The sequence below is a fragment of the Mustela nigripes genome, chromosome 1 (assembly GCF_022355385.1).
Source record: "Mustela nigripes isolate SB6536 chromosome 1, MUSNIG.SB6536, whole genome shotgun sequence".
Classification (NCBI taxonomy): domain Eukaryota; kingdom Metazoa; phylum Chordata; class Mammalia; order Carnivora; family Mustelidae; genus Mustela; species Mustela nigripes.
In genome coordinates this window covers 189,773,611-189,790,304 of record NC_081557.1, presented here as the reverse complement: position 1 = coordinate 189,790,304, position 16,694 = coordinate 189,773,611, and the positions used below count along the sequence as shown (strand labels likewise).

Below are 16,694 nucleotides of genomic sequence, written 5' to 3'. Positions count from 1 at the left end.
TTTTCTGAGTTCTGAGAAGCATAACTTCTCTACTCATTGTTCCACTACTTTCATTATTCAACTATAAGAAACCATCTCTTATAAAATTCTTTGTGGAGCCCTTTGGACTTCCTCTGGCTCAAATACATCATTCTTAGATCAAATTTGCCTCTCTTCTCAATAGCCTGTTACTGTTACACTATACTAATTTTGTGGTATTAAATCAAAGTCTGAATTGACTGAATAACTTAAAAATAAAGTCACAGCCTGTGAAAGGACTACAAACTATAAATTATTGCAAAAAGTAAAGTCTCCAAATAACTTAAATATAATTATATAAGGATATAATTATAGATGTAGAACATTTACTTTTTAATTTTAGGGTATATCAACTTAGTGGCAGCCAATAGATCCCTTAATATATGAAAATAAAAATGTTGTCACACCAGGTAATCTCTGGGTCCCAGTGTAATCATAAACATAAAAGCAAATGCCAGGACTGAAATGAAAGTGTAGGACTTGCTTACAAAATGGCCATTCACGTACCAAAATATCCTTATATAAACACTTCAGTCATCATTGAGATGAAACCGAAATACAAAATTACTTCAGTCAAAATAATTTTCCTATGGTGGGAAACTTTTATAATACAAACTGACCCTACAAGATAGATTAATTCTGAAATGGAATTTGTTTTACAGAGACCACTATTAGTCATTACCAGATAATTGAGAATGTCCATGAACCAATTAGAAGAGTCTGGCTTAGTCACACACAACCACTTTCAAAGGCTGTGTTCAAACTGTAAACTTCTCTTTTTTTGGTCTACCTTTGATGAGTGGACTGTGCCATAATATTATTAACAATGCATATATGTAATTGATATCTTTATGCTTGTGTTACCAGCAATTGTAAAACTCCATTATATATTTAAAAATTTTTAATTGTTATGAATACATTTAACATAAAATTTACTGTTGTAACCATTTTTAGATGTACACTTCAGTAGTATTAGTTATATTCACATTATGGTACAACAAAACTCCAGAACTCTTCATCTTGCAAAACTGAAACTCTATGCCTATTAAATAACTCCCTATTGCCCCTTTCCCCAGTCCCTGGAAACTCCACTCCACTTTCTGCCTCTATGAACTGACTATTCTAGGTAGCTTACATAAGTGGAATCATGTGTTGTTTGTTCTTTTGTGACTAGTTTATTTCATTTAGCTTAATGTCCTCAAGGCTCATCTACATTGTGGCCTATGTCAGAATTTCCTTCCTTTTTAAGGTTGAATAATATTTAATTGTATGTATATGCCACATTTGGTTTTTTCATTCATCTGGCAATGAACACTTGGGTTGCTTTTACCTATTAGCTATTGTGAATAATGCTGCATAGATACACAAATATCTCTTTAAGTCCCTCCTTTAATTCTTTTGGGACCTACCCAGAAGTGGCATTGCTATATCACATGGTAATTCTATTTTTAACTTTTTTGAGGAAATGCTTTCCACAGTACCTACACCATTTTTCACACCCACCAATAGTGAACAAGTGTTTTAACCTCTCCACATCCTCACCAACACATGTTGTTTTCTGGTTTTTTATTGTTTCCATTTTTTACTGTCCCCAGCCTCATTGGTATGAGATAAAATACCCATTAATTTTGAGCAAAAACCTTATTAGAATTATTGTCAGGATTTTCCTAATGATGCTTAAGTTACTTTTTTGGTCAGTATTGATCAACTACAATGTTAACTGTAAGTTATAATAACAAAATACACTTAGAAGAACAGAAGACACTTTACTTAGTTAATCCTTGAAGCTAAGAGTTGTATTTCAAATCTTAAACTCTCACAATCATTTTTTCCTACTAAAAATTTTAGAACACAACTTTGATAAATGTAGTTTCTTAGGAATGTAACTAGAGCATTATGGAAGAATACATGATTTTCCATTATCTTTCTTCTGCTTAAATACAGAGCATATGAATGAATGGCTTATTTCTTTTTTTTTAATACCTATTTTTTTATTTTCAGCATAACAGTATTCATTATTTTTGCACCACACCCAGTGCTCTATGCAATCCATGCCCTCTCTAATACCCACCACCACCTGGTTCCCCCAACCTCCCACCCCCCGCCCCTTCAAAACCCTCAGATTGTTTTTCAGAGTCAACAGTCTCTCATGGTTCACCTCCCCTTCCAATTTCCCCTTCTCCTCTCTAACTCCCTTGTCCTCCATGCTATTTGTTATGCTCCACAAATAAGTGAAACCATATTATACTTGACTCTCTCTGCTTGACTTATTTCACTCAGCATAATCTCTTCCAGTCCCGTCCATGTTGCTACAAAAGTTGGGTATTCATCATTTCTGATGGAGGCATAATACTCCATAGTGTATATGGACCACATCTTCCTTATCCATTTGTCCATTGAAGGGCATCTTGGTTCTTTCCACAGTTTGGCGACTGTGGCCATTGCTGCTATAAACATTGAGGTACAGATGGCCCTTCTCTTCACTACATCTGTATCTTTGGGGTAAATACCCAGTAGTGAATGGCTTATTCTGTTTCTGCTATCAATTTGCAATGTCATCATTTATTGACTATTCCCATGTTACCAAAGAGGAAAACATTGCATTTTCACTTTGTCACAGATAGTTTTGATGAAATATTGCTAAAACATTCAGAGAAGTTTGGTTAACATGGTGTTGTTTGTGACTTGCCTTTTTCAATTATGTGCTTACTATTTTCCTCTTTTTTTGTCATTAGATTACTTACATATCTAAATACTGAACATGTATGCTATTGTGATGGGTAAAAATCTGTCAAACAGTATAGCTGAGAGATATTTCAGGTTGCATTCCTGATCATCACAATAAAGCAAACAGAGCAATAATGTGGGTCAAATAATTTTTTTTGGTTTCTTAGTGCATGTTAAATTCATGTTTTATTATACTAGAGTCTATGAAGTATGCAATAGCATTATGTCTTTTAAAAAAACTGTATATACCTTAATTTAAACATACTTTATGCTAAAAAATGCTAACCGTGATCTCAGCATTCAATGACTCATAATATTTTTGCTGGTGGAGGGTCCTGTCTTCATGTTGATGGCTGCTGACTAATCAGGGAGGTAGTTGCTGAGTCTAGGGTGGCTGTAGCAACTTCTTTATTATGTTATGTTAGTCACCATAACATGATGATGTAGCGTCCCACATAGTGGTAGTGTAGTTGATGTAGTGTTCCATGATTCATTGTCTATAACACCCAGTGCTCCATGTAGAAATTTTTGAAAATAAGAAAATAATAAAGTTAGTCCCATTTGAATGACTTCCTTTCACAGACAATTTCTCTGTAGCATGTAAGGCTGTGTGATAGCATTTTATTCACAGTAGAACTTTCAAAATTGGAGTCTTTTCTTTCAAACCCTGCTGTTGCTTTACCAACTAAGTTGATATAATATTCTCAGTTCTCTGTTGTCATTTCAACCATCTTCACAGCATCTTCACCAGGAACAGAATTCACCTCAAAACAAAAACAAAACAAAACAAAAAAACCACTTCCTTAGCTCATCCATAAAAGGCAACTCCCCATGGATTAAAGGTTTATCATGAGATTATGGCAAGTTAGTCACATCTTCAAATTCCACTTCCAATTCTGGTTCCTTTGCTATTTTCACAACATCTGAAGTTACTTCCTCCACTAAAGTCTTGAACTCCTCAAAGTCATTCCTGAAGTTTGGAATCAACTTCTTCTAAATTCTTGTGACTGTTAATATTTTCATATCTTCCTATGAATAACAAATATTCTTCATGGGATCTAAAATAGTGAACTTTCCAGAAAGTTTCCAATTTACTTTGTCCAGTAAAGGAATCAGCATCTCTGACAACTATGTTTTGTAGCCTTACAAAACATATTTCTTAAATAAAACTTGAAAGTCGAGATTATTCCTTGATCCATGGGCTGCATAATGGATGTCATGTTAGCAGGCATGAAGAAAACATTAATCTTATTATATATTTTCATAAGAGCTCTTGAGTGATCAGGTGCATTGCCAATGAACAGTCCTATCTTGAAATTAATCCTTTGGGGGGGGACAGATGGTATCAACAGTGGGCTTGAAATATTCAATAAATCATGTTGTCAACAGATGTGCTGTGAACCAGGCTTTCTTGTTCCATTCATATAGCATAGGCAGAGTAGATTCAGCATAATTCTGAAGGACCTTAGGATTTCGGGAATGGTAAATGAGCATTAGCTTCAACTTAAGTCACCAGCTGCATTAGTCCCTAACAAGAGAGTCAACCTGACCTGTTTGATGCCATGTTCTGACTTCTCATCTATAGCTATGAAAGTCCTAGATGGCATCTTAGAAGAGTGTTTAATCTACATGGAAAATCTATTGTTTAGCTACCTTTATTACCTTAGCTAGATCTTCTGGGTACTTTTCTGCAGCTTCTACCTTAGCACTTGCTACTTTATGTTGGACTTTTATGTTATGGAGACAGTTTCTTACCCTAAACCTCATGAACCAAGCTCTCCTGGCTTCATTATTTCTGCAGCTTCCTCACCTCTCAGCCTTCATAAAATTGAAGATAGCGAGAGCCTTATTCTGGATTAGGCTTTGGCTTACTGGAATGCTGTTGCTGGTTTGATCTTCTATCCAGATCACCAAAGTTTCCTCCATATCAGCAACAAGGTTATTTTATTTTCTTATTATTTGTGTAGTCACTGGAGTAGCACTTTCAATTTACTTCAAAAACTTTACTTTGCATTCACAGCTTGATTCACTGTTTGAGACAAAAGGCCCAGCTTTCAGCCTGTCTTGCCTTTGAAACACTTTGTTCTCTGATCTTAATTATTTCTAGCTTTTGATTTAAAGTGAGAGACCTGTGATTCTTTCTTTAATTTGAACACTTAGAGGCCATTTGGGGTTATTAACTGACCTAATTTCAATATTTCTATGTCTTGGGGAACAGAGAGACCCAACAAGAAGGAGAGAGGTAGGGAAACAGCCAGTTAGTGAAACGTTCAGAACACATGACATTTACTGACTAAGTTCACCATCTTACATGGGCTTGGTTCATGATACCCCAAAATAAATACAAAGTAACATCAAAAATCACTAGTTATGGGACACCTGGGTGGCTCAGTGGGTTAAGCCTCTGCCTTCAGCTCAGGTCATGATCTCAGGGTCCTGGGATCAAGCCCCGAATGGGGCTTTCTGCTCAGCAGGGAGCCTGCTTCCCCCTCTTCTCTCTGCCTGCCTCTCTGCCTACTTGTGATCTCTCTGTCAAATAAATAAGATCTTTAAAAAAAAAAAATCACTAGTTACAAATTACCATAACAAATACAATAATAGTTTAAGTTTTAAAAAAAATAGTTTTGTTTAAAAAAAAAAAACCTCAATTTTTTTTATGCAATAAAATAAAACATGATAAATCAAGGTATGGTTTTATGTGTTCACTGTGGTGAAATTAGCTGAGAGAGGCTGGGACACTTCAGAATGTAGTTTATGTCCTGAAATTTTCATACCTCGGGGTTCTGGTCCAGTTCTAGAGCAGAAAATGCTCTTTCATTTCTTCATGAGTAATAACTAAGTGATTAGCAAAAAACATGAGATCCTTCTATTTAATAAAATCCTGGGCTTTTGAAAGATGTGGTGTTTATATATAATGATATACAATATTACTCAATGGTCATAAATAAGAATGAAACCTTGCCACTTTCAACAACATGGATGGATCTAGATATAATGCTAAATGAAATCAGTCAGAGAAAGATAAATACCATATGATTTCACTCATATTTGGAATTAAGAAACGGATGAAGAATACAAAGAAAAAAGGGACAAACAAAAAACAGATACTTAAATACAGAGAACAAACTGATAGTTACCACAGGAGACATGGATGGAGGGGATGGGTCAAAAAGGTGAAGGATATTAATAGCACATTTATCATGATGAGCACTAAGTAATGTATAGAATTGTTGAGCCACTGGGGGCACCTGGGTGGCTCAGTATGTTAAAGCCTCTGCCTTTGCCTCAGGTAATGGTCTCAGGACCTCATATCAGGCTCTCTGCTCAGCAGGGAGCCTGCATCCCCCCTCCCCACCAGTTCTGCTTGCTTCTCTGCCTACTTGTGATCTCTCTCTCTCTCTCTGTGTCAAACAAATAAATAAAATCTTTAAATAAAAAAAAGAATTGCTGAGCCACTATATTCTATACATGAAATTAACATAACATTGTATGTTAATTATACAGAAATTAACAAATAAAATCCTGAGCTTTTGCCTCACAAAGTTTATCTCTATCTGTTCAAAAAATAAATAAATAAATAAAAATTAAAAAAAGAAAAAGAAAACCTTCTCCATGTTCGTGAAACTTCTGGAAAAATAAGAACTTTAAAAAAAGTCATTTCTGCACCAATAATGATCCAGCTACTATAATTCTATAATGCATCTGACAGGGAAGAGAGAAGACTTTACCATCTCCTTGTAGACAAATTCTTAGGGAAGTGAATTGTAATGCATGACCAATTATGTATATGTCACTTTGTCAAAATTGGACACAGTTATTTCCCAATACATGAGAGTTCTGGCAATTACTATGTGGTATAAAAGCTATTTATTCATAGGTGTTTATCATTTTAATTCTGTCTTTTGAAAAGAAATTTAAATCTTGCCACAAGTGCTAAACTTGCAAATTGTTCATTAATTTTGGCCCTGGCTCTAACCTTATAGCACTAAATATTTTAATGCTTCTTGATAAGTGAATGAATTCCTTTTTACACTCAAGTATATGAACTACAGATTTTCTTGAGTAAGCCAAAGAAAATAGTGTTAAATGTCAACATTAAAATTTTACTTATTTGTTACAATTGATCCTACATTTTTTGGGGGTAATAATTACGTACTAATCCATATTGCATACTTGATGTACAAATAGAACTTTCTCCACAAAGCTTTAAAATAATGCATGAATATAATGCATGAATCATAATTGTGGTGTTGATCATTTTAGACTTAATGAATGAATCAGTGTTTAATATGTGAATGTCATAAACTTTTCTCTAGAATTTCATTCTCATTAAATTATACCTGCAATTTTATCATTTTTTAATTTCAATACTTTTCAATCATTTCCTTTTCATTTTTGCCAATATTTCCTCTACAGCTCATCTTTCCAATAAAATAAAACATGAAGTTTTCTCTGTGTATGCTCCTCATTTTTCCCTATTTTTTTTCAGATCATTTTCCATTATAGCCAAATTCTTGTTAATACTGAATACAAACATTTTTATTATTCTCACTTTACTTATTACAGACTAGTGAACCATCTGCTCAATACAATAGTTTTTCATTGATCGGCCTCTATTCATCAGTTACTACTTTTAATTTTCTATCAGCTGGATTTACCCAATACATTTCTCATTCCGTCAAGGGTGACAGAAACTATTCTCTGGTTTCATATTTAATGGGGCTGACACGACTTTACCCAGAGTTTCTTTGGCTATAATGCCATATATATGGCATTATTATTATTTAACACTCTTATTTACAGTAATTTTAACACTTTTATTTATTTAACACTCTTTAACACTCTTATTTATACTAATTTATGTTATTTTAATTTGTATGAATGATACTACTTCATTCATTCCTCTCATTTTATCCCTATGTAGGATTTTATTTTTTCTTGTGACCAAGTAACATGGCCTAACCTCTATGCTTGCAACAAAGAGACATAAGTATGGAGATAATAAATATAAAATAATACCTTCTAAATTATATTCTTATTATATATTGTAATAAAATGATCTTAAATGTCTTCTTAGGCTAGGATTTATAGTCAACAGTCATAAACTCTCAAATTACATTCAAACTTGGGACTTGATAGATATCACCTGATATAATGGAAATAAGGCCACTAATGAGTAGTTCTTTTACTCTAATTCTCAAAAAAAAAAAAAAAAAAAAAAAAAAACTAATCCTTATTTTTTTGGGGTGGGGGGAGGAAAGTCAAGAATTATTTCACCTTTTATCTCAAAATATAATTAACAGTGTCTAGAAGTTAATTTAAAGAATTTCTCCTTTACTTACTATTAGCAGTCAATTATTATATCCAAGGCTTAGCCACTCAATAAAAACCTTGCATAGGTTCTTTGTGCAAACTCTTCACCATTTTGGGAAAAGAAAGAAACAAAACGTTCATGCTGTTTGCTTAAAAGCCCTAGGATGATTAGGGTACAAAATCCCACAAAGATAGACAGCATTCTGACAACTTCAGTTGGACATTTACCTCCTTTATTCCTTACAAGTTTTCCTTGTCATGACTGTAGCCAATTCAATTCCCAGCTTATACATTCCAATTTCTGATCATCTCCTATCTGCCTTACAAACTAAACATTCTGTCACAGAATAAAGTAATTTTCGGCATTCCTGAATCTTGACTTGAATTTTCTGCTCCTTAATTTTGACCTTTGGTGATTCTTACTAAGTGCGGTGGGACCTAATTCTGGTCAGTCTCTGAATACTGGCTCTTCTGCAACTTGGTTTTCTCATTTGGGATTCCTATACTGATATGTTAACTGGTTTCAACCTCCTTGAACATAGGTTGTATCTCCATATGGACTCAGAATTTGCTTACTCTATATTCGGAATTTTTTTTTTAATTGAATGAGGAAAATGACCAATAGGGGAGGGTGGAGAGAGTGTCCCTTATGTGTAAAAATAGGAAATAAAGAACTATTACCTTAGGGAATGATATAATTATATTCCTAGAAAATCTAGCTATATGCACAAAAATACATACTAAAACCAATAAGAGAGTTCCGTAAGATGACCTGATAAAATATCAACTTACAAAACCCAATAGCTTGTATACCACATCTCCTACACACTCCCTAATGACTAGAAACTACAGAAGAAAAGCAGATCTCATGAACAAAGTGTATAAAAAAAAAAACATGAACTATAAAATACACATAAACCTTAAGAAATGTAAGTAGGTAAAGTGAGAAAATAAGTAAATGACTACCATTGTACTAAGATCCAAAAAGAAACCCTGAAATGATTAATTCCTGAAAGTTCAGTAAAGTTGTTATATATCCACAAACAAATATATAAATTCAATGTGATCTCAGTGATCTCAATAAAAAACCCCAAAGGGATTTTCTAATGGAATTTGAAAAGTTAATTTTAAAGTTTATATTGAACAGAATGTATACAAACATAGACAAAGCAATTGTGAAAAAAATGAATAAAGCACTGAAAGAAGAACTTGTTCAATCAGAAATCAAAATATATTATAAATAATTAAAACATTTAGGTATGAGCACAATGATATAAATATAGGCTAGTAAACCATAATAAATTTATGTAAGAATTATGTAAGAATAATAAAGTGACATTAAAAATCAATTTATAAGGAGAATGAACTATGAAAAAACATGGATAGATTAGTCCTTGACTATATTTATTAAATAGTAACACTAAATTCATATCCCATAAGATAGAAATAAATGATCAATAGTCAGACAATGCATTATAAAAACATTAAAAGGAAATATAGGCAAATATTTTCAGAATATTGAAGTAGCATAGGCCTTCATAAGCAAAAACCAACACACAGAAATCATAAAGAAAAAGAGTAACAGCTTTGAGTGTACAAAAATTCTTTGAATTTCAATATTTCAAAAGATACTATCTTAGTTTTAATTACTGGGAAGCAAAGTCTGAGTCAAGAATTTCAAAGCTGGTAATTTATTTTGGGAGTGATCAAAGAGAATAAAAATGAGGAAGAGGGAGACAAGAAATGAGGAAAAGTGAATATAAAGATATGAAATTTTTGAGGCTGATATGATAAGCAATGGAGTCTCAATTTCCCATAATGCCTCTCTGAATATTTTATGAAAATGATAGGAGATTGGGCATTTAAATACTGTTTCCTGCCACACTTGGTTGATCACCCTCAGACACTAAATTCCCTGCACTCTGGTTTTCATCTGCACCCTTGCTGAGTTCCCAAGGCTTCAGAAGGAAGCAGAGAAAAATCGGTGACTAGCCAGTCTTCAAAAAAGGCTCAATATAAAAGAGGTAGTAAGTTACAGTATTAAGAACTATAGGTTAGTGCGAGTCATATATTTCTCCTCTCTCTACACCCAATTTTAGAGTCTCCAGTCAAATCTTAACAACTCCTGTAAGGCCCTAAGAAGGGATATTATCAATTGTCTATTGATATCAATAGCTTCAGTTAAGATAGAACTCTTACTGTATCACTGGTAGAAGTTTGGGAAACAGAAGCTCTAATCCACAGAGCCCAGAGCTATGGGGACAAATGCCTAGAGTGGGTAACCGAAGTCATATTAGAAAGAATCAATCATAGCTACTTCTCCTCCTTGGCCCTGAATCCATGTATTCTGGCTATTGAAGGATATGGCTTCAAATAGTGGACATTTTGTCAAACCATATAATGCATCCTGAAGAACAGCAGTTAGACTTTGTAGGATATCAAGCCCAAGGACTCATAGCTGAGATTTAAATAGACTACTTCAGTGAGTGGCATATCCACATCAGATTGGTTGTGTGATGAATAGATACTATGGTCATGTTTAAAGATTTATTTTGATGGATCCCACAACAGTAAATCTGATGTTCTCCAAACTCTTGTGTAGTGGTGCTACCAAAGCAGTGGTGAACACTGCAGATAGAAAGTGGGAGTGGATGTCAGTTTCAGTAAGGGTGAATCACTGCCCCACTAAGCTGGAAAGAATCCTATATAAAAATCTGACACTAAGTAGAGAGCTGGTCAGCTCAGTGATGTATGATATCAACTCCTGGATAGATCAGCATGTAATTGATAGATCAGCATGTAATAGTGACAGTAACTACATCATCTTGAGTAAAATAAAAGCCCATGCTATTGGGTCCATGAATAGCCTTATCAGTACTACTGGCTATTCAAACTCATGGTTTCTTGGGACAAGCGATAGGGTGCCTATGGACAGAGGATGTCCTACATCTTCCGAGTCAATCATCTTTTCCACTGATTGGTCAACATCTCCTCTGCAATGGATTTTTTGTTTTCCTGGTTATTGATATGAGCCACAAAAGGTTTGCATCCATCCCCATGAATCCATTCACAATGTTCTTTTAAAAATACACTTGCCTAAAATATCCTAACCATTCTTTTCCCACATTATTGATTGGGGAATCTACAAACTTCTGTAATGGGACATATGATAAATATTTTAGATTTGGTGGGCCATAAAATCTCTGTTGCAGCTATTCAGGTCTCCCTTTGTGGTACAAAAATAACCATAAATGCTACCTAAATGAATGTATTATTGATTTCAATAAAATGTTATTTATGGACACTGAAATTTGAGTTTTATATAAATTTCACACATCATAAAAATTGTTAGTCTTCTAAAATTTTTTCTAGCTGTTTAAAAATATAGAAACAATTTTTAATTGACTGTCTATATAAAAACATACAGTGGACCATATTTGGCTTTCAGGACATAGTTTATGCCAACCCCTGCTTAGGACAAACAATCCAAACCACACACTATTACATGGAAACCACACATACTCTTACTTCAAGCCACTTTTCTCTCCATATAAAAAGAAAGAAAGAAAGAAACAAACAAACAAACAAAAAAAAAACCTAGATACATTGTTCACAATTCTGCCCCAAAATTTCCTCCCATCAATCATTTCCAGCTACCCTTAAATGTGACTACAGTGCATCAGTATTTCATACTTGGCTCACACTAACATATTAAGTCAGCCAGCATATACACTGGGCCCAATTTCACCCTTACTCCAAGCTGAAAGGAATGTTACATGAGGTATAAGCTGAGGAAGAGACATCAGAGTGTCTGTTTTTTTAACCTATTTGGGCCCAATCCCCACTATACATCATGTGATAAATTGCTGTTGTACCTGCCAGACCTTATGACTTTGTGGATCTGACAAACTCTTCTCCTCCTGGGCTGCTCCAGTCTCATGGTTGTTTGATGCATTATGATAAGGCACTCAGTCATTACAAGGACTCATTAGTCTCCCAGAAGCTGCTTTTCAAATGCTGAATAGCTTGCTGCTGCTGGAGGCATCACTTTCCTCAATGTTCTTAGGGTAATGTGTGGCAACTCTCCCACTGGGGCTCTCCACAACTACAACCATTGAATCTGCTGGGCCATACAACTTCAGTTGCAAGACAGTTTATACAATATCCTAAACCTGGTTAAAAACAAAACAAAATAAAACAAACAAACAAACAACAAAAAAAAACAACTCTTTTCCTCTGGACCTCATACAATACTGGCATTCTTTCAAATCATCAAATAGCCATTAGACAGAATATTTCTATATATGGTATACATTGTCTTCAAATTTAAATAAGCTCCAGTGTACCAAGCAAGCACTACGCATCTTCTTAAGAGTTGAAAGGTACAATAATTTGTCCTTTACCTGGAGGGGATATTTCACAAGCTCCCAAATCATTCCCCCAAATTTTATCAATTTGACAAGTCCTTGAATCTTTACAGTTCCATCTCCCATCTTCTCTTACACATGTATTTTAAAGCACCCAGGGTACTAACCACTACCTTTCCATCAGGTCTGATTAGCACAATATAATTGTCATGACAATTTTATACAATGTCAAAATTATCAAGGACCCTTTAGACTATACTGTAGCAGAGAACCATAGATATAATAGCCCTGGAGAAAGAAAGTGAATGTATACTGCTGTCCTTTCCATAAAACAACTGTTTTTGATCCTCTTTAATATACAGATTGAAAAGAACACATTTACCAGATCAATAGTTACATATCAAGTACCAGAATCTCTGTTTCTGTTCCAATAAAATATATCTGGTGCAGCAGCAGCAACTACTGATACAATTTGGTAAAACTGATAGCAGTGTACCTGTATGTGATTCAACTGATTTTGTATAAACCATAGAGGTAAACTAAATAGGATTATGTTAAAACCATCACTCTTATATCTTTTAAGTTTGAAGGGAGTGCTAATCTCTGAATTTTTTCTGGGATCTGGGGATAGGATAGCTTCTAGACTCCTTTGGATTTACTATCAATGAGTCCACTTATTACCTCTAACCAGCAGGGTATGATAGTGTTCTGGATTTCAAATACAACTTTATATACCACATCCCTCAAAAATCTATGAATCTCTCCTTCCCCCTGAATACAGTTCACCTGTAATTGCTACAGGTCTCACTGGAGAATAATAGGAGAATGTTTTTTTGTATATAATGTTAATTTTGTTACAATATTCTCCTCAAAAGGACTTGGCCTTTTTTCCAACTGATTATATCTGGGAGCGAGAACTGGCTCATTTTTTTAACTAAAGTAAGAAACTGGAGTTTCCATTGCACTAACAACAAACAGATTTCTTTTATCCAGCTATTTATTTTATTTTACTATCATGTTTTCTTTCTGTACTTCCAGTTACACTAGTCAAGAAATAGCCTAGTTGACTACTCATCTCTCTCACCCTAAGAGCATCACGGTCTAACATTCATTGCCAGAGATCCATGTAGGTTAAGGTAATCTAATTGCCTTACACTGTTGTCCATTATGATAACTACATCCCATTCACCTCTGATTTCTTTTTTTTTTTTTAAAGATTTTATTTATTTATTTGACAGAGAGAGATCACAAGCAGATGGAGAGAGAGGCAGGCAGAGAGAGAGAGGGAAGCAGACTCCCTGCTGAGCAGAGAGCCCGATATGGGACTTGATCCCAGGACCCTGAGATCGTGACCTGAGCCGAAGGCAGCGGCTTAAACCACTGAGCCACCCAGTCACCTCTGATTTCTAAGAATGTCCTCCTAGCCTCTAACTTCCCACTAATCTATCACTGCCAACCCAGTTGCTTCCATTGGTAGTCTACTCCACAATCAACACTAGCCGCTAGAGAATAGCAATTGCTGTTTCTCAACATATTAGTGTTCCCCCTCACAAGTTCATTCTTCATTACTTCATTGAAGGAACTGCCCTCTGGAATTTCTCAGAGAACTAATGGGTTTTCTAATCTCACATAAAAAAATGCATTTCTAACATTCCATCCTTCCTCTTCTCTGACCCTTTCATCAATATACTAACAAGACGGTTACTGCATCTACAACTCTTTTACTAAAGATCAGCATCCTGTCTAGGCTTCAAGGAGTCCTACTACAACGTAGTCATGTAAATGGACTTCAAGTGTCCTGGTGAGAGAGAATGTTCCTATGCCAATAAATTCTCCTTTGTCCAACCTTTATCTTCCACAGCCCCAGCTCTGCCTGGTTCAATACTGTAAATCCACTCCTGTTCATGCTCTGCTGTTTTCTGCCTCTGGATATTAGCCAAGTCTTATGATTCTGTCAATGAATAAGCCATTTCATCTAGGAATTGGAAGCAGTCAGAATAAATTTCCCCTTAGGCTAGACTTTACTGTGACTCTAGTTACTGGCTAAACACAACAAGGGCACCCAGATGGAATCTTGAATAGAAAAAGGATCAACTTAAGTATCTGCCTCAGATGATATCTTTGTATGGTAAAGGTTAGGGCATGGTACTCTTCTCTAGAAAGGGAAGGAGCTGAATAAACACTAGCAGTGAATTCAAGAAGTATTTGAGAGTTCAGAGTTCTCAGGCACATCCATCCACTCTCCCTCCCCTGATCCTAGGGTCTCAAAACCATCATATTTGTTTTCTGCTTTAATGAAATTGACTTACTGAGGTTGGCATACAATCTTCAGACAACGTCCTTTGCAATGTTGCTACCCTCAACAGAATTAAGTCATATCTTATATTCCCTCTGGCTAAGAAGATCATGGTCTGCTTAGAGAGGGTAGCCCATCATTTTATTTTTATCCTCCAAAATTCTGAGGTTGTTAACAAAACCAGCAAATCTATAATCCTCATAACTGCTATTGTCCCTATTTCATTCAACTGCTAGTGGCAATACATAGTTCAGTCCTTCAACTTCTACTTTTAACTCATCCCAATAAACCAAAATGAGAGATTATGAAATTGCATCCACCATCATTACCCCACTTATCAAAAGCATCATCTCACCATTACCATCCTATTGAATTACCATCCCACTTATCAAATACAGTACAGTAATTGTTGACAGGTGAGTGACTCAGTTCTACTATCACATTTGACAATCTGATTTATAGGACCAACTCCAATATCAATTGTCTTAATTTGGGCTCCCATTAAAGGGTATAAGGCTCGGAGACAGTTAATTTATTTGGGTAATGAGCCTAGAAAGCAGGAATAAGATACTTTAGAAAGTAAGGAAGAGAATGAGGAAATGTAAGCATAAAGGTATGTACAGTGGTAATGGAAACTCAATGACTCTCAAATATTTAAGAAGCACATGTAATATTTCCTAGAATTGTCTACTGAAAGGAAAGGAGTCTGGGAATTTATTCTCTGGCTCTGTTAGTCATTGGTTTAGCAGTACCTTTGGTGACTGGATCACTCTTTGATTTTGGTCTGCAATTATATATTAGCTGGGACACTCAGGTCTTTAGACAAAGTCCTGAGAGATGTGATGCTTGTTTAAGGTGGGACATTGTCTATCATGACTGCAACTGAAATCAGAGTTAGACCAAAGGATTGTACACCAAAGTTGTTCTCTGTAGATATTATTAAAAACTTATAAGACTGGTAGGAGTCAAGATGACAGAGAAGTAGCAGGCTGAGACTACTTCAGGTAGCAGGAGATCAGCTAGATAGCTTATCTAAAGATTGCAAACAACCACAAATCCAATGGGAGATCGAGGAGAAGAAGAACAGCAATTCTAGAAATAGAAAATCAACCACTTTCTGAAAGGTAGGACTGGTGGAGAAGTGAATCCAAAATGACAGGAAGATAGACTGCAGGGGGAGGGGCTGGCTCCCGGCAAGCCGCGGAGCTATGGAGCACAAAATCGGGACTTTTAAAAGTCTGTTCTGCTGAGAGACATCACTCCAGAGGCTAAGCCCACGTGGGGTTAGCATGGCCTCAGGTCCTGCAGGGTCACAGAAGGATCAGGGTGTGTGAGTATCACAGAGCTTGCAGGTATTAAAATGAGGAAGCTGGCTACAGAGACAGAGCTGAGGAGTGAGTGCTCAGTTCTGGGTTACCTTGAACCGGTCGCAGGCTCGGTGAACTCGGAGCACGGCCAGAGGCCAGAGAGATGGGAGTAATTGGGCGCTATTCTCTGAGGGCACACTGAGGAGTGGGGCCCTGAGCTCTTGGCTCCTCTGGGCCGGAAACTGGGAGGCTGCCATTTTCATTCCCGTCCTCCAGAACTCTACAGAAAGCATTCAGGGAACAAAAGCTCCTGAAAGCAAACCCAAGTTGATTATTTAGCCCAGCCCCTGGTGAGAGCGGTGCAATTCCGCCTGGGGCAAAGACACTTGAGAATCACTACAACAGGCCCCTCCCCCAGGAGTTCAACAAGAAATCCAGCCAGGACCAAGTTTAACTACCAAGGAGTGCAGGTTCGATACCAAAGAGAGCGGCAGAATTTCAGAGGAGGACAAAGCAAAGCACCAAAGTCCTGGCTTTCTCCCCATGATTCTTTAGTTTTCAGTTAATTTAATTTTTTTTCAATTATTTTTTTCTTCTTCTGCTAAAGTATTTTTTTAACTTTTACCCTTTTATTTTTTTTTTATTTTATTTTTTTTTTTAATTTTT

At 35.7% G+C, this 16,694-nt stretch overlaps 1 long non-coding RNA gene and 1 pseudogene across 1 annotated transcript in view; both read right to left on the bottom strand.

Annotated features, from left to right (window-relative positions):
* The window catches only part of LOC132014572 (uncharacterized), a 362,056-nt gene that overhangs the window by 38,644 nt on the left and 306,718 nt on the right, over nt 1-16,694 (bottom strand). The gene's annotated exons all lie outside the window — the stretch shown is intronic.
* LOC132008175 (tigger transposable element-derived protein 1-like) lies at nt 3,054-4,912 on the bottom strand (annotated as a pseudogene).